Genomic DNA, 19,201 nt, shown 5'->3' with positions numbered 1-19,201 from the left:
CTGGTTGTACACAGAAATCCTAGCATAGAGAGTATGATTTCCGTGAAGACCATTTGCTTTTCAGTTAAGAAATTAACCCTTAAATTTGCTGCACCAACTTTGTGCTTCATGAAGGTATTTTCTTTGCCTTCTAAATCTGTAATTCAAAATATGCAGCCCTTTGTGTAACCCAGAGAGCTTTAATTCCCTCTACAGAAAGAAAAAGGTTTCCATTCTTGAAATTGTTGGCTTGGAATTTTCTTCTTGGCACCATTCTGACAATGCATTTTCATGGGAATCCATTCCAGTAATCATGGCCGGCATTGTCTTATGATGGGAAAAATATGTTTTTAGGAATGGCGCCCTCACATAGTTTAGCTTAAAACAATGCCAACTGGTATAAGATTATTTTTAAGTGCCAACTATAGCTATATTTATCACGTTCAGTGAAGATTGCCAATAGACTAATTAGAAAACAGGAATATTATAGTGTACCTAGTTTAAAATTAATATAGTTTGACAAAATAAATATGTCTCTCATTTTCATATTCTGCTTTCAATTGTAACTGAAGTTGCAATTGCTTTAATTTTTCTTTCTTGCAAATAATTTCAGTAAAAACAAATGCATGCTTAAAGGAATTTTTTCAGGCCAGTAGCTGGCATACAATCAAACCCTAAAATGCCATATGCCAATTTGTTCTTTAATATTGGGCATGTTTCAGCTATGTACTTCAGCAAAATTTCTGTATTCCATCTTTCATTTCTAATTTAGAGGAAACGCCTAAACCCATGAACAAACAATGCCAGTTCTCCACATGAAGGGCTGGTTTTGCTGGTGTTTAATCAGGAATTGCTGTTCAAATTTTGTTTTGCATTGTCCCTGTTTGCTCTCTTGCTTTATTATATTATACTAATGGAGAAGAAGTATATAGCTGAACCCCTCTAAGGCAGCAATTCTATATAAGCACTTCTGCTAAGTGGGACTTAGAGGGATTGTGTGTTCATGAATAAGAAACATATTAAGTTATTTACTTTGACCTGGTGGGACCCTGTTATTTCCCCTGTCCTGTTTGCTGGATCTCACTTATTATAAGCACAGAGTCAACCCAAACCAGTATCATAAATGGGGAGGAGGGATGAAGCGAATCTGCCCCTGCCAAAGGCAGGAATGGCATTGTAAAGGGCAGTTTCACAGGTTCTGGCCACATGCAAACTTTATTATGTAGAAGACATGGCCTGAAGTCCACTTGGACTTGGTGTCTTCACCCACCACTGCTCTAATATTTAATGCTCATCATCAGCCTGACACGTCTCCAGACCAAGAGAAAAGTGTGGTGCATACGTATCTTAGAGATGTTGTTTGCAGGTAATGCAGCCTTGACAATGCACTCCAAGGAAGCTCTACAGAGGCTCATCAACCATTTTGCCCCAGCTTGCATGGAGCTTGGCCTTACCATCAGCCTGAAGAAGGCCAACATCCTAGGCCAGGACATCACCAACACGACATGTTTCAGCACTGGAGATCACACACTTGAGATGGTAGACAATTTTGTCTAACTGGGTTCCACCATAACCAGCAACCTGAGGTGGACAAGCATATTGGCGAGGCAGTTGCTGCAATGGCACACCTCTCCAAAAGGAGGGAATGTGGTGCTAATGACTGATACCAAGATGAAGATCAACAAGGCTTGAGTGTTGAACACACTGCTTTATGGAAATGAGTGGTGGGTAACTGACATCCACCAGGAGTGATGCCTCAACTTTCCATATGTATCAGGAAGATTTGGGGCATCATATGCAGGACAGAGTCTCAAAACAAACCTGTGTCCTCCCAGCCCACATTCCTAGCATGTTTGCACTTCTGTCTCAGTGATGTCTACACTGGCTTGGTCATGTACACAGAACGGAAGGTGGCAGTATCCCTAAGGACGTGGCCTATGGGGAGCTGGCTTCAGGCACTAGGCCTATTGACAGACCAACTCTGAATTACAAAGATGTCTTCAAACGTGATATGAAGGTTGGCAACGTTGCAGCTTCTGGAAGCTCATGACCAGGAGCTTGTGAATAGGACTCATAAACAGAGGACCAAAAAAGCCTGAAGCATTTATGTTAGGGATTATAGGGGCAGAAATCCCAAAGAAAATGTTAAAATTGTTTATGCATGTAACAACAACAGCTAGGATTCTTTATGTACAGAAATGGAAGGGAGAAGTTGTTCCCACTAAAGAAGAATGGATAAGCAAGATAATGGACTGCGCATAACTGGCAAAATTAAGAGAATCTAATGATCAGTGTTTTGTGGAAGAATGGGTGCCCTCCTACTTAAAAAAATACTATAGAATGATGAACTCACGAGTAGGATTTGAGCTATGAGCAACAGAAGTAATTAGATTATAATATACAGTAGTGGTTACTGCTGAGAGGAACGCAGGCAGAATGAGGAAGTAAGTCGGGGAAAGTGATTTGACTCGTAACAGCAAAAGTGGATGCCTTCATCTCCCCCACCTGCAACCAAACATGCTTATCCTGTATTAGTCTCTACAGCCACAGCAGGCACTGTAACTCTCCATAGTGTTTGACTTTACCCTTAAAGGCTTACTCTTCCATTGTCTCCTGAGAAAGCATGACAAAAAAAAGTACTCCTCCTATAGCTTCTGTCATTTTTCAATTGATATTACATGTCCGACTGTCAAAACCTTTGAATTCATACAAGCCTGATATTTGCCACATTCTTATATATTTTGTAACGTCTGTGGTGTAAACAAGGTATCCTTCATAAAAATTCTGATACTATATCAGATTTTTCAAGTCTTTATGAAAAAGTATCCCTTCCGCCCGCATCAAATATTTTATCTGGGTGTTATGTTATCCCACATTCAGAAATGCAACATTTACCTCTTGAAAGCAGGACAAGTTGTTTTGAACTCCAATTCCACCCTATTCGACCTTTTTAAATAGTAGTTTGGCATCTAGAAACATCTTTTGGTGCTCTTTTTGAGATGGCCTGCGCTAAGGTTATTTTCAGGCATCAAATCATAGTATTACCATCTGCGTGTTGGAATGGGCCAAGGCTGGAACAGAAGGCAGGAACATATCAAGTTCTAAAAGGAATCTGGGACTGAGGTTAACAGCTAGTATTGGGTTGCTTTTATCAATCTCCATCCAAAGAGGTTTACCACAATATATTTGTTGTATGTGTTTTGTATTTTTATTATAGGCCTCGTTGCTTTTTTTTTTAGTGAAATTTTGCTTTGATGATGAAAGATAGATTATTACACTTGGCAAAAGGAAGTTGTTTACTTGGATTTAGCTTGGAAGACATCATGGCTGTTTTCGCTTGCAAAGTCTACCTCAGGGGATTTTGGAAACTGCTTTGGCAATATATGCTTGCCATCTTTACAGTACTAAGCCCCATTTCGCACCCCTTTGCCTTAACATACATACCCCAGAAGACGTTCTTAAGGCTCACTACATGATTGCTAACCAGTTATAGTTGAGGCCTGGTTTTCACAGTTTGATATAGCTGCACTAAACATGGACTCCACAATTCTACAGTAACATATGCTCAAGCAAATCTCATGGGTCATCCAGCTCCATGGTTAATGCTCCTCAAGCCACCAGGCACCAGTTATTTCAAGGATGCTGCTTATGGGTTACTGGATTATTTCTTACCCTACCTCTCCCACTTACCTGGAAAAAGCTCAGTTTCTCTGGCATTCTACCTGGTACAAGGATTCATCATTCTTCTTATCTTTCCTGATGTTTGTATCTCAGCTTTAGGATGGTCCCTGGAGCTTTTCTCATCTAATGAAATGTTCCCTAGGGCACCTTCTCCAGACAGAGGGCAACCTCAGCACATATACTACAGATTCTAGCATAGAATCATTTGGGGTGACCTCCTGTTGTTTTCCACAAGGCTGAAATGATCTCAGGAAATGGTCTTGGACGGTTCGTTATAAATCATGTCAAAGACCTCTCCCCATAGTCACAGTTCTCTTTTGCAGAGCTGTTATGCATGTTTAAAGGATCATATTTTCCCACACTTTTCATTTTTAGGGGGCTACACTCTCGCTCTGTACTGAAATTTTGTTTATAAAATACTTTTGAAAGAGTCAATATGTTTTTCGTATGAAAGTTTTTTAAAAAAACGAAAAGAAAATGAGTATGTTTGGGCAGACAGGCATATGATTCCGTTGATCTGCTATTGTATTTGTGTATACTGCAATGAGTGAGTCTATGCACCTTGCCAGCACCGTTTAATACATGAGGTTTCCATTCTGTTGCCTTCAGTGTTTTTTGGAATCAAGTGAAGCTGAAACATCCTGGAAGAAAAGTTCAGTTTTTGCACCTCCTGGTTTCAATTATTTTTAAATATGACGCACAAACACTGCTTTTAAAGATATGTGACTGAAGCGCCATAGAAGGATCGTTTGCTTTTTTTGAAATACATGTGGTGGAAATCTGAGACCTGCTGGCTGCCAAGTTCCAATATTTGTATTAGAGCATTGGCAGGAGAAAGTAAGCCATTGTTCAGAGTACAATTTTGAGAGTGACTATCATACATAAGGGAAAATATATATTCTCATATTCTACTTCATGCTTATTGGACAATCCAATAATCCTTCATTAAACTATTTAAAAGTTGAAACAAACATTTCTGGTGTTGTTTCTTCAAGCTCTCAAAGGTAAATTAATGCTGTAACCTACACCAAGCTTAGACTCATATCTCAAAAGGGGGAGGGACTTAAAAATTTCTGTGATGTGATAAGGGTATTCATATGTCCGTCATTTCTTAAGAAATTATAGAGTGAGCTACATTGTGTTCATATTCATACTTTGTGAAGCACTGTGCATGATAAATGCTATCTTGAGATAAAGGGCAATGTCTGTGGCGAGACAAGGTCTGGTTGAGATCAAGTGGTGTTAAAGACTATAATAAGTTCAGGTTAAAAAAAATGCAGTCTTAACCTGGAAGCTCCTCTATGGAGTTGCAACTTGCTATATGGCCTGTTCTATTTCAGGTCAAGTAGATCATTTTGCTAGAGTTCCCTGCTTTGATAAAGAGCACTAATGATGGCACAAAGGACAAATCTTCAATGGTCCAGGTTTGGGGCTTTGAATCCAAACAATCACAGGGAATCTTGACATAGTGATCAATCTCTTTGTACCAGTGGAAATGCCCTATAGTTCTGTAAGTAAACAGGAACACATATAGAGGGCAGACTCTCATAGAGCTTCCTCAATTGTCTCCATGAGCAATGCAGAGGTTGGAAAGGCCATGCAAATGGATGGAGCTGGAACTTGCAATCATCATGGCACATCCATTAATGTCAAATGTGTCATTTGCAGGAACATCAGGGATTCTTTCTTTTTTTTAAAGAAAAAAGAAAAGAAACCAAGTGTGCGCATCCTGAAACCACAGATCCAATTGGATGCTTTTGACTGCAAGAAGATCAAACCTATCAATTCTTAAGGAAATCAGCCCTGAGTGCTGGAAGGACAGATCGTGAAGCTGAGGCTCCAATACTTTGGCCACCTCATGAGAAGAGAAGACTCCCTGGAAAAGACCCTGATATTGGGAAAGATTGAGGGCACTAGGAGAAGGGGACGACAGAGGATGAGATGGTTGGACAGTGTTCTCGAAGCTACGAACATGAGTTTGACCAAACTGCGGGAGGCAGTGCAAGACAGGAGTGCCTGGTGTGCTATGGTCCATGGGGTCATGAAGAGTCGGACACGACTAAACGACTAAACAACAACAACATCCCCATGATGCAATGAGTGATAGGATGAAAGCTGCCATTAGTACCAATTAGATCATTTCTTTTTACCTATTGCTGTTTGCAGGGCAGGGGTGATTCATGGTATGAAAAGGCTAACCTCACTTCCCCACATGTTGTTCTCCTGATCTAGATTTGGAAGGGTGATTGCTTTTACTTCTTTTAAAAATGGAAATGATACAGTTAACATCACGTGTAGTTAGGCCCTACAGCTGGACTGGGAGACATGTAGACCTTCCAATATACTTGGGCTGTAGCTTCCATCATCCGTGACTCCTGTCTAGGCAGACGGTGATTGATGGAGTGCAACAACTTCTGCAATGCCACAGGTTCCCCATACCTGCCCTAAAGGTAGCCTCTTTCCCAGTACTGGCTCCCGAGAATCATATCATATATTAACAGAGAGGTATTCGTGCCCTTTTCTATCTGTACATGTTTTGTGCTCCCTCCTCCAAAGGTGGGCAAAAGTTCATAAAATAAGTGCCTCTGGACATAGACTTTCTGCTACACATCTTTCTAAAAGTGTATGCCCCTATGAGAAAACTGCATCAAGGGCTCTTAATAGCTTTAGTAGCTCTAGCTTCTAATTACCTTGAGGTTTAATTGCCTCAATGTTATGTATTCTCAACAAGAAATTCCCAACCCATAAGAACATAGGAGACTGCCACATACACCACTGGCCATCTAGCTGAATATATTCTGCACCAGTTTCCAACCTTGGGTCTCCAGCTGTTTATGGACTACAATTCCCATCATCCCTGACCACTGGTCCTGCTAGCTGGGGATGATGGGAGCTGTAGTCCAAAGACAACTGGAGACCCAAGGTTGGGAAACACTGACTAGCATTGGTTCTCCAGGGTTCCAGGTCTTTCCCATTCCTACCTGAAGACATTTGAGCCTGGGTCCTTTTGCATGCAAAACATTGAGCCATGACCCATGATAAGCTTTTGCTCCAAGCAGCAGCCAAGGCTCTCTCATGTCGCATATAATATTGAGCACATTACATGACAACATATGCAATGAACATGTGCAATGAATGATTCTGATCTGTAGCATCAAGTATAGACAGTTGTGGACAGAGCTCACTCAATATCAATCATTAGCAACGTTGTTTGTTCTGAAAAGAAACAACAGAATCAATGTCTGTCATATGGTTTCAAGACTTTGCTGTGTCAATACACAGAAGTAACCTCAATTAAGATGTTTACTCTTGAAGTAAAAGAATCTCTAGCATATGGTACATGCACTGGGTGGAGAGGAGATTATCACTAAAAGTTTTTGACACTGAGTTGATTTAGAACATGTTATATGAAAACTGGAAAGAGAGGAAAGTTATACATTGTGCAAATCTCTGAGGTATCAATGTTTTCGAGGTTATTTATTCTTTAATAAATTCAATTCCATGGTATTTTCCCCGTAGCTTTACTTATTTTCTCTACTTTAACATCAGGCATGAGTAGACTAAATATGGGGAAATAAATCCAGGACTTACCATGAGGTGATTTGGGTTACTTGGGAGGAGTTAAAAGGTTTATACTTTATATCGAATTTCCCTGCCATTATGTAACAGCTGCACAGCATTTTATGCACCTCACAGTTTTGTTGAGGGTTTGTTTTGTTTTCTTTTGTTTTGGGTCTTCCTGACTCTGCCCACCCTTGCAATATCTTCTGCAGCAAATCACTTAATTCTACATGAGATGGCTCTGATGATGCACTATGTCATCGATAGCATTGATTACACCACCGGGGGGAAGAAAATGTAGTTTCACTAGAACATGGATTGGGAACCTGTGGCCCTCCAAAAGTTGTTGGAGTCCAAACCAACAAAATGATGGGAGTTGTAGTCCAGCAACATCTCTGTGGGGGAGGGGAAACATGTTTTTCATCTCTGCAGTAAGAGAAATATTATTACTTAAGATATTAGCTACATAACCATCCTCTTTCAAACAATCTCTCTGGGGAAAAGAAATGAGAAAATATACCAGAAATGAAAATTTCAGTAGTCTTTTCTTTCTTTTTTAAAGTGTGTGCACATGCCCTTGGTAAACCATCATATTGCATGAAAAATGTAGAAAAAAACCCCACACATTGTAGATACTGCCGAGGATTCCCTATTTACTGTATGTTTTGGAATTATAACACATATGGACAGTCTATATGGTTTTTATTGTCTTATATATGTCAATAAAGGTGTTGAATTGAATTGAATTGTAGATACAACAAATAAATTCATCTGCTGGTGATGCCACACATCCTTGTAGTGAAAGCAGCATACTTTCAGGGTTATAGCACCAGTTCCCTGGAATTTTGTACCCATTAAAGTGACAAAGCCCAACATTGTTAAGTTTTTAACACTTGATGAAAACTTCACTTATTTTCCAAGCCTCTTTCTATACCCCCTGCAGTTTTAATTATTGTTGAATTTTTACGTTTTAACACTGCTTATGGTTGCATTGTGTTTTATATTCTATTTGTGTACTTCGTGTTTTCTGCTGGTTTCTTGTTTAGCTGTACTGTATCTTGTATTTTTATAATTTACTATCAGGTGGAATTGGCTTACTGATATTGTAAGCTTGGGCCCACATTTCTTTTAGATTTACCGGTACCTCCCTCTAGAAAAGATTTTTCTTATTTTCTCCTCATTCCCCATCTAGGGTTGCCAGACTCAATAGAGGACAGGACTTCTGTGCCTTTAATTGCCCTGCTCTCTTTTGAGTCTGGAAACCTTAAAGAGAAACCAGCAGACCCTTTGTTTAATTTCCAAGCAAAGGGTCTGCTGGTTTCTCTTTAAGGTTTCCAGACTCAAAGGAGAGCAGGGCAATTAAAGGCACAGAAGTCCTGTCCTCTATTGAGTCTGGCAACCCTATCCCCATCCCCGTCTCAGTCTCAATGAATCATGGTGCAAGTTGTTCTTTTCTAAGAAGTGCATTCTCATGTGAATGCAATGTACTAAGTCACTAAATAAATGAAATCAAGTCAATCAGCAACAACATCCTGCACCATAAGTAAATTGCTGTGTGTGTGTGTGTGTGTGTGTGAGAGAGAGAGAGAGAGAGAGAGAGAGAGAGAGAGAGAGAGAGAGAGAGAGAGAGAGAGAAGGCCCATTTTGACATGAGGCTGGCTGGTTTATCCTCATTTATTAGTCATGAAAGTCAATACTTTTACCCTTGTACCCTTATAGAACTTACAAAATACATACTATGGATACCCAAACCAATATGTTGTTATTCAGAGATACATACCATGCACTTTTCAGTGTCTCCTGACATTGATTGGTTTTGTAGGTCCTTCATTTTCTATCCATGTGAGCTTAAGATTTTGGCTCATCTCTCTAATTAGAAACATAAGATTGGATAACTTTTGAGTTTTGTGAAATGGTTCTGTTTACTTGCAATGGGAAAATGAAGAAGCAATCAACAAAAACATATGACTCTGTGCACACATATTTCACAGTCTCATCCAGACAATTTTTTATATCCTAGAGAAGTGGGTTTGGAGGCAATTCAAAAGTATCCCTTCTAGGCATGTTTATGTAAGAATGTAATGTGAGATATGAGTTTTGCCTTCTCCATTTTCATGATGGATGACCTGATAATGGGTGACGCAGTCTATTTCACCTCTGTCCCACTACATAAATGCATTGGGCCATATATACCTTCAAAGCAGTATTCTCTATAATGCTTCTATCAGCATCTCCATGATGACCCTCTAGGCATCAAGTATGAACAGTGAGGACATGCAAAATTATGCATTTTGGAGATCGTTTTCATCTCCCTTCTTGCAGAGGTTTGCCAAACTACAACCAGAAGCATATAAGAACTTTTTATTTGGGCAATCCTTCAGTGGTCAGGAGTAGTAAACATGAGCAATTTTAGCTCCATGCATACTTTTTAATGTATTCCACATTTTCAGAATGCATAATTGCTGTTTTCTACACTGTTGCCATTGGGGACAGCCCAAGCTAAAGATCTAAACAAATGTAGGAATAAAGGCTGAACAGAGAGACCTGTCCTGCAGAGTCTTGCAAAGATAGTTGCCATTTTATGGTTCAATAATGCTGAAATTAACAAAATTGATTTATGATTAGAAATTCCTTGCAGGGTATGAGGGTGAGTTTTAACCAAAGAAGGTGGAGCATTGACGCCCTAGGTACAGATTTTTTTTGGGGGGGGATCCAGCTGGCACAGAATCAGCTATTCAACATCCAACATGATGAGTAAGGACTCCTAAGAGAATGCAGCAATAGAGCAATAATTCAATTTTTCATCCATAATTAAACCATCACTATTAGATGTGTATAGCTCTGTGTTGCAGCTTAAACTGGGACCTGATGTGTTCAATTGTTCTGGTTTCCCTATCACATTCATAAATGCATACGTTATCCATCTCCCTATTCACAAATGCTTTCCAGCTGCTAAGAGCCTAAAGGTTAAGATTTTCAGTTCCATGCTATAGATTCAGGAAACCATAAGTAAGGTAGCACCTAGACAACTTGATTATTGCACTTCTCCCCACCCTCCTCAATCACTTTGTGTCCTCTTTTAGGATAGCTTTTAAACTTTTGTCTCAGGAGTTGATAATTTGATGTAACCTTTGCTTTCTGTCAACAAGCTCAACTTTCTTGAATCTCAGTTCCGTCCTTACCAGAAAACGCATGGAAATGCTTCTCTATCTAGATCGAGGTGGAGAACACTTTTCAGCTTGAGAGCCACATTCCCTTATGACCACCCTTCTGGAGGCCACATGCAAATAGTGGGTGTGACCAAAGTGGGAGTGGTCTGACACACACTCTCCATTCTCCATTCAGACAAGAAAGAGGTATTATCACAGTTCAAGAACACATTCCAAAACACCAGAAGAGGGCACAGAGCAGCAGCAGCGGAGGAAGCCGCTCCAGCACCTAGAGCGGCAACCTGAATTGCAGCACCCATGCATAGCATTGCATGTAGCGCGCATGCACACTGTCACTACGTGCGATGCTGCGCATGCATGCTACATTGCAGGTTGCCGGCAGCGGCGCTCCAGCTCCGATTCTGGCACTGTCCGTACGGCGCTGGAGTTGCGGCGCCGGCAAGCCGTGGAGCGAGGTTTTTTTACTGGGTGGCTTGGGTGATGCCATTGCCCTGCCGCCCGGTAAAAATTCTCGCTCCGCAGCTTGCTTGCTCACCTGCTCGGTGCGCGTGGGCATAGGCGAGGGGTGGGCCAGGGTGGGGCACACTGAGTGGCACCCCCCCAGGGTGGCACCCAGGGCGGACCACTCCCATCGCCCCCCCTTGCTATGCCCCTGCAGAGCAGGACCAGTGAAGGATGTGGCCTGGAAGAGTGTGGTCTGGACTGGGCAGAGTCCTGAGTGCCAGGTAGAGAGACCTGGAGGGCCACATTCAGGGCCCGAACATGAGGCTCCTCATACCTGATCTAGATCAAGGGCTCTAAGGCACACAAGCTTTGTTACATGCAATTCTTTAACTTAATTTATCCATGTTAATTTGATCAGGGCACTAGTTTTCTGCATCAGTTCTGCTAGATCAGTAGCTGCCTTTTCCCTTGGTAAGAATTAAGCCAGATGTTCCAAAAGGAAGCAGTTCCACTAATTCCCCCAAGCAGCCATTCATCTTAAGATATTTGTTTGTCTTTAAGATACCACAAGACATTTTGTCCCCAACATTTGTGTCTCAGGAAGCATGGTAATACTTCACTGTGGCCTGTGACTCATTCTGAAGCCTTCCTAACCTGGTAACCTGGGTGGGATTCTCTCCACCCCCTACTTGTAAATACTTACTAAAAAATGTTAGGACAGCAGAGAGAGACACAAACTTGGGAGGGTAGGACCTGGAAACTCCTGCACATGTGCAGTATATCCATGACGCCTGGACAGGGCACTCCATACACACATTTTTGCAGGATAGTATCTTTAAAGGAAACTGTGAAGAGGAGTCCACCTTTACCCTTTACCCATTTTACTCAACTTAAGTCAACCCTTTCTAGTTATCGCAAAACCTTGTGTTATAACCGTTACAATGAGCTTTCAAATATGCATTATATCAGCCTTCCCCAATCCGGTGCCCTCCAGATGTTCTGGACTGTTAACTCATCTCATACTTGACCATTGGCCATGCTGATTGGGTCTGATGGGAACTGTAGTCCAAAACATCTGGAGAGCACCAGGTTTGGGGGATGCTGCTTTACGTAACAGCTCATTGATTCTTTCTGGTCCCTGCAGGTTATAAGAGAACCTCCTCCCTTACCTTCTAACCTACTCCAAAAATGATTCATGCTAGCTCAGGCATCCCCAAACTGCGGCCCTCCAGATGTTTTGGCCTACAACTCCCATGATCCCTAGCTAACAGGACCAGTGGTTGGGGAAGATGGGAATTGTAGTCCAAAACATCTGGAGGGCCGAAGTTTGGGGATGCCTGTGCTAGCTGCTTAGCAAAAACAAAAATGTGTCACCTGTGAAACAGATACAGTATGTAAACACAGCCAATGTAACAATAGACCACATGCTAGTTTCTTCTCATTAGGGTCAGTTTGGGTGTTGGTAGGCATCAGCCATAATCAGTTCTTCTCCACTGTTCCCACTAACACATTCCTAACATTCTAGCAGACAGCCTTCTCTTTGTTACTTTCTTGATTTATTTTTTACTCCTTCTTTCCTAATTGTTTTAAGACACTTTACGCTTTTTGCAACATGACATTTTGCTGACTTATGAGCAGCTCAAAACAGATGCTTGCTAGGAAAACAGCTGAGATTAAAACCATGCCTTTTGCTTAGGCCTAGGTAGAGTGCTTCTGGGAAGCCAGTTTCTAATGCTTCATCTGGTTACAGGATGTTGCTTTAGGGCTAGGGGTAATGGAAGCATTTAGCATGTTTTTTGCCTCCAAAAAAAAGACCCTCAAGAGAGTTGCTGGTCATCAGAATTGCTGGTTGTCAGCAGATGCTAGCATGAGTAAATAATATTTGAAAGCTCATATTTTAAAGTGTTTAACTGCATCCCTATAATAAAAACCATTTCTGAAAGGTATCTCCTTTACGATAACTTAGGGCACTATCCAGTTAAATTTAAACTACTTTTCAATCTGATTGGTTTCAAAAGGAGGCCATTTTAGGTCAAAACTACATGTGATACTTGCCCTTCAAGAGAAACTTTTTTGCTCACAAATTGCCATAATGGAAGGCCAGAATGTGATTGCAACCTTGGGTAGATTGAGGATTACACACACACACACACACACACACACACACACACACACACACACACACAGCCCCTAGTGCAAGAAGTACATAAAGATAATGTCACCGAGAATAGTATTTTGTATTGTAAAGCCATGAGACTGTCCTCAAGAAGAAAACTGAGCAGGCAATTTCTTCTTTTCCGTGCCCCCTGGAAAATGATGCTGCATTACCACTTGATGGAGAATTACATGATCTGAGGATGACATGAGGAAAGATTTGGGTGAAAAAATATTGGAGGGTGTGCTCTGGTCACTGCTGAGGATACATGTGTCCAGGCACTGCAAGCAGTTTAGGTTTTTAAAAAATGGGTTGCATGAAAGTGCAGCGTGATTTTATATTTTTAACAAGCCTGCTTCAGTTTGGGAAGATATTTTTACACTGCATCTCTTGAATACCATGAGCTGCTAGGGGAATGATCTCTACATTCCGCACACTTCTGTGTGTGCATCCCTGTCCCAGTGGTGGAGCAACCCTCTCTGGCACCCGGGACGGTGCAGCCTGTACGGACTGCGCATATGCGGCATCCCGTGTGTGTGTGCACTCCGTACGGAATGCTGCACATGCGCACTCCGTATGGGCTGCTGCTTGCACAGTGTCCATATGGGCTGCCACTCGTGCTCGGTGTTCATACGGGCTGCCAGTTGCACAGTGACCGTACAGGCTGCCGCGCAAGCGGCATCTCGTACGGACTGCGCATGTGTGGCAGCCCGTACGGTCACCATGCGACAAGCAGCCCATACGGACTGTGTGCGCCCTCGACTACTCTACAGCTTGGGGAAGGCAGGGGCCATCTTGTCACCCCTCCCAGAGAGGGACCTAGGTCGGCCTGCCCCCTCCGTCCCCCCTTCCTACGCCCCTGCCCTGTCCCTCTGCACCTTGTTAACCTTCATCATCCAATAAGGCAAACAACTGAAGAGGGCTAATATCATCCCAGGGTAGACCACTGCCTATGGCAAATACCCTGTGTGTGGTGGTAACTATTAAGACACATGAAGGCACACAGAGGTCATACAGAGTGTTCTTCCACAACTGCTGAGCATAAAACAAAGGAGGAAATCTGAGGCGAAACAAAAATATTCTGAATATAAAACCGTAGCCCTGCGAGTGAGCGCATACTGTTGTTCTCCTATCACCAAGGTGAGAAAAGGGGAAAGGTTCTGCAATGAAGGTCAACCCTTTATTTCTGCTCTTAAATTTTCTATAAATTGCTTAGCCTGCACAAAAATCAAGTGAGCTTAATGTAACATCCATATGTTCTATGGTTAAGGAGGTTAACCTAACTTTCACAGATTCTTATGTTCAACTATGGACCGTCTGCATCTGGTCTTTGTCAAGATTTATTCATTGTTTGGGAGAAATTATGTCCTAGTGTCACAAAGACCAAGCAACATAGAAGCACTCTAAAATAAAATATGGTTTTCAACCAGGTTCAACATTTTATTAGGTTTTCTGCTTTGCAAGGACTGGACAAACCACTTGAAAGTAGACCATTGAGTGCTAACACCCAGACTGCCGAACATGCCTTCTAATATTGCTCTCAACAGATAATATTATTTTAGTTTAGGTCTCCGGTGGCTTCGAAACTTAGTATGGAAACTTTTAATGGTTCTCAACCAAGGTGGGTTGTATAATAACTAAAAATAGCTCACAGAAACCTTAAGAAGTGGTACAAAAAAGAAAGAAAGCGGTTTCACTAAGGTTTCTAGTTGGCAGTCTACCTTGCCAAATAATAATAATAATAATTAGCAGCAGCACAATAAGATCAAGAGAAAATACTTTATCAGTGTAACAGGAACTTGCAGAATGGCTCTGACAACAATCAAAATAAAAATAGTAGGAGCAACTATTCCCTGGATAAGAACAACTATAAGTATTATTACTTTAAAACTGTAAAGCTATCATAGTTTTATCATATTTAGCACAAACAATATTGTATCCAGATATACTTTATTAATCCTGAGTTTTTAAAATGCACTCAAAATGGATATTATGCTTAAATCTGAAACTAGTTAGTCTGGAGCAAACCCTTTGACTTGAGCAGTATATATATCAAAAGCTTTCAACTATGCTTTTCTTAATAAGGATGATATCCTAATTTGTGGCTTCTCAGAAAGGTAAATTTAATAATCTCCTAATGGCCCCTTTTAGTGCGTCAACGACTTGCCTAAGGGAATTGGAGCAGATTTTTTTCTAACATATTAGGAAACTGGTGGAACCCTTGTGTTGTTCACATTGGTATATGTCTTTTAATGGCTTTAATATCAAGCATCCTTTCAAGGGAGTTATAACAGGGGGTTGCAGTGAATATTCTGCCATTGCTGCTGAGCTCAGAAATCAAAGCATGACTAACATTTCAAGGGGACCTAGTTTCAGCAAAAACAAAAAACACAGCTGGAAATGACTGGCTTATGTATGTGCTTGTTCATGCTATCAGCTTCTAAATGCTTGCCAACTTTTTTATTTGGTTATTGACCAAATAAAAAATAAAAATAAATACACAGAGAGAAAGCAATGACTACATTTGTTCTGGTTTAACTTCAACAGTAGTCCAAGCAGAAAAATAATTGGCTAGCTATGCACAAAGCAAACTAGAAATTTGCTTTTGGCTCTCCCCCGCCTCTCTCAATCAGCTAATTGAACAAGGAAGGGGAATGTAGGCATCCTGTAGGTTTTCTGCAGGATTCTTACCACTTGCTTGGCATTTATTTACAGTTCCAGTATTTTATTCATTGCCCAACATTTGTCATGGACTGCAAAGCTGAGGGCCTGAGGTTGGGACCTAGGCAGATGGGCTGCCTTGGAGTATGTTCAGATATCAGAGTCTTCTTGTGAAAGGTAACATCTGCACTCAGCAGACAGCATAACACCTCTGGATTTTAGGCAGGCCTAGTGTAAAAATGCTAGGAGTGTAGCCTACTGCCCTTGCTAAGTCAACAGAGCATTTCCTTTTTCTTCAGTCCCAGGCCCCAGCTTCCCTTGTTGGCCATTTACACTTCATCCCCAAAAGTGGGGGGAGGGGGATCAAAAAAGGGCACAGATTTGCATAAGCTAATGTGTTTCTATATATGCCAATAGAGAGGGGGAAATACTACAATTTTAATAGAAATACAAGACATTTCACCATAGGGAGGAGGTTTGTGCCCAGTTGACCTATGTGCTTGCTTAGTCTGCTGTCCAGATGTGAAGTGTTGATGGACAACTTTAAAGCCTCTGCTCTTACTTGTTCTGGTTATCTTTAAACGAATCTTGTACTGGACAGTCCTTCAAATAGAAAACTGTCCTCTATAAAAATTCTACATGTGGCCCCTCTATTACATATCCAGCCTTCCTGCTCAAGCCCCAGATCCAGCAACTATTTCCAGCAGCCCTCAGCTAGAGAACACACATTCCAGGTCTAGATATAGGTGTGACTACTTTCTACTGTGGGTGTCTGGAGGAGTTTGTGAATGCTTTTCTACACTTGTCATATTGGTGCTATTCCACTCTGTGATTGTAGTGCCGAAGACCATTCTAACTGCCCTTATGAATGATGCTTTTTCCCCATTTCTCTCCCTGATCCACTGGTGACTGGTCCACTAGGGCAAAAAGGGAACCTTAGACTGCCCGTGCCTGCCTTCTGGCTTACAAAATGTCAGAGGCTGATTCTGCCTCTCATTGGCTCTGGTTCCATCTACTATTTATTTATGAATGATTGAATGAAATATATATCCTGCTGTTTCTCCTAAAAGAACCCAGGTCTCTGTGCCTTCTGCTCTACCAATCCCAATGAGCACCAGCCAAGACTATTTGCCTTGGAAGGGATGCAGGTAGCAGGGTCTATACTGTATGCTAATATAGAAGTAAATTGGGAACTCTACATATTCCATTAGGACATTTATAAGTTTACTCTAGGTTATTTTTATTACCAACCTATTTAAAATTGTTAAGCTTTTGTTAATACTCTTTCAAGAATTCCTCAGAAAGTAAATTTGGCAATTAAAAAAAATAGAAAATTCAGTTTTGGTAGGATAGACATTTTTAATGATGTTTATTTTACTTGAAAGGGATAAGTTTCAGCTAAATGATTTTAACTTTGAGTCAATTTTCTTAATTAATGGCTGGGCATTATTGTTATAAAGATCCAGACTGCAGATAGACATATAGTGAGATAGCTTATCAGTCCTTTTGAGCAGTGGAATCAATTTATCTAAAAATGTGCCTGGAGCAATAATTCTCTTTTTAACATCTCAGAGAGTTTGGTTGTTTTAAATTTATTACCTCCTCTTATATATAGTGTACACGTGTAGATCCCATGTCGCTTCAAAGAAATCAAAAGATGTAACTGTTCCAAGAAATGTCTGGCTGTGTAAGAACAGAATGTGACTTTCCCCTCAAACATCCAGACTGCACATCCCCTCAAAATTTATACACATCTGAGTAAAACCATCTAAATACTACAATATTCCATATTTCTGCCATTGATTTATACATTTCCTTCTAACATATTTATTTTCACCCATTTCATATCCACTTTCTTGCTCAACCATTCTGCAACTTTCAGTCGCTCTTAAAAGGGAAGATAAAATTTGCTACTAAAGACATTCACATGAAGTAAAATCATATGTTATTCCCCTTCCCCAAATTTGCTCATATTCATGTACTATGAATTAAAATTCAGCCCCATAAGTCTTCATTATTCTGGCATTTAATCATATGGAAAATGTGGTAATTTAATTAAAACAAGTAACATAGGTTGGATGTCCCTTGGGATGCAAACCAAGGGAAAATGATCTAATCCATCGGGTTTCCATTTTGAAAATGTATTAATATTAGACCACAAGACCACAGCAAAAAATGCTGTTCATTTGCAATGCTGTAATCTGATGCTGAAACAATTTCAGTAGAGGAAGCCAAAATGTACACTGTTCTGTCTCAGTGTCTGCACCAGGCACTTGTCAAAGTATAATGTGACCTAGAAAGATCTTATAAGAATGCTTCAGTAGAGATGCAAGCATGGCATTGCTTTTGATCAATTCCTGAACAAAACTCATGGATGGGAGTAAGATACAGGTGATGGAGAGAATTCCCACAGGCATATTTTAGCTTTGGATACTTGCTAACAGCTAGATTACCTTCCTGGACATACAGTACTTTACATACATATTGCTTCAGGTTAAAAGAAAATTATTGTAGCATAATATTCAAGGGTCAAAAAACTTGTGTGTCCTGCTGAATTTCCACTCCCTCCAAGATTAGAGAGGCATTTACTATAATACTATAAAGTTGAGATTTATACATAACCAGATTGGCGGCTTTGACCTGCTCACTGAGCAAATATTTTCCTTTTTCACAAACACCAAATCCAGAGTGTTTCTTAGAAATCTTAAATCATCTTCCTTAACAAGAATTGTATTAAACCATTTTGATAAAGTGATAACTTAAGGGGGCTCATGCTTGCATATTTCTATTCTGAAGACTAAGTTGGTGAATGATCTGTCACAGACATGCCTTTTACCAAAATAAAAATTGTGTGTGTGTGTGTGTGTGTGTGTGTGTGTGTGTGTGTATAGATAGATAGATAGATAGATAGATAGATAGATAGATAGATAGATAGAGAAAAGGGGCAAGGTTCCAGAGAAAATGACTTTGGCAATCCTGCCTGTCATTGATTCCAATGGGTTTTGACTATACACAATTCTGCCTTTAGACGCGATCCCCAAAATGTAAACCCTGCATAAATTGTGGGCTTACTATATGTGCAAGAATTGGGTAATCAGATTTTCATAGTCTCTAATTGTCAAAGAGAATTACAAATACTATCAAACCTTTATTAGGCATTTTACAAACAGAATCGAAAGAAAAAGAATCACATACAAAAGTATTTAAAATGCATACAAAGAGGCAACAGTAAACTGCATATACTAATTGTATGTGTATATATATATATATATATATATATATATATATATATATATATATAATCTGAGATTTCTTCCTATTAAACTACTCCTTGAGACACTGCTGCCAAAAACTCAGCTACTCCCGCAGTCACCTTATGATCAATGTCAGACAGGCAGAATCCAACAATTACAAATACAATGCAGCTTCATAGGCCCCCATGTAGCAAGACAAAAAGCAAGTCACTTCACCTGTCTATGCCATCTCAAAAAACCTTTCTCTTCTCAGAACCTGCTGTTGTATCTATACAATCTTCCAAATTTGGGAGAAA

General features: G+C 40.5%; 1 long non-coding RNA gene across 1 annotated transcript in view; it reads right to left on the bottom strand.

The window, feature by feature from the left end:
- Positions 1–9,092, bottom strand: part of LOC148687360 (uncharacterized) — a 33,837-nt gene extending 24,745 nt beyond the window's left edge. The window contains exon 1 of the long non-coding RNA XR_015947909.1: positions 9,002–9,092. This is a non-coding gene — a long non-coding RNA (uncharacterized LOC148687360). The remainder of the gene's footprint in view (positions 1–9,001) is intronic.
- Between the last annotated feature and the right edge of the window lie 10,109 nt (positions 9,093–19,201).

Source organism: Zootoca vivipara, chromosome Z1 (genome assembly GCF_965207765.1).
Source record: "Zootoca vivipara chromosome Z1, rZooViv2.hap1.1, whole genome shotgun sequence".
Taxonomy (NCBI): domain Eukaryota; kingdom Metazoa; phylum Chordata; class Lepidosauria; order Squamata; family Lacertidae; genus Zootoca; species Zootoca vivipara.
The sequence above is the reverse complement of the archived record's forward strand: the minus strand, read 5'-3'. Positions and strand labels throughout refer to the sequence as shown.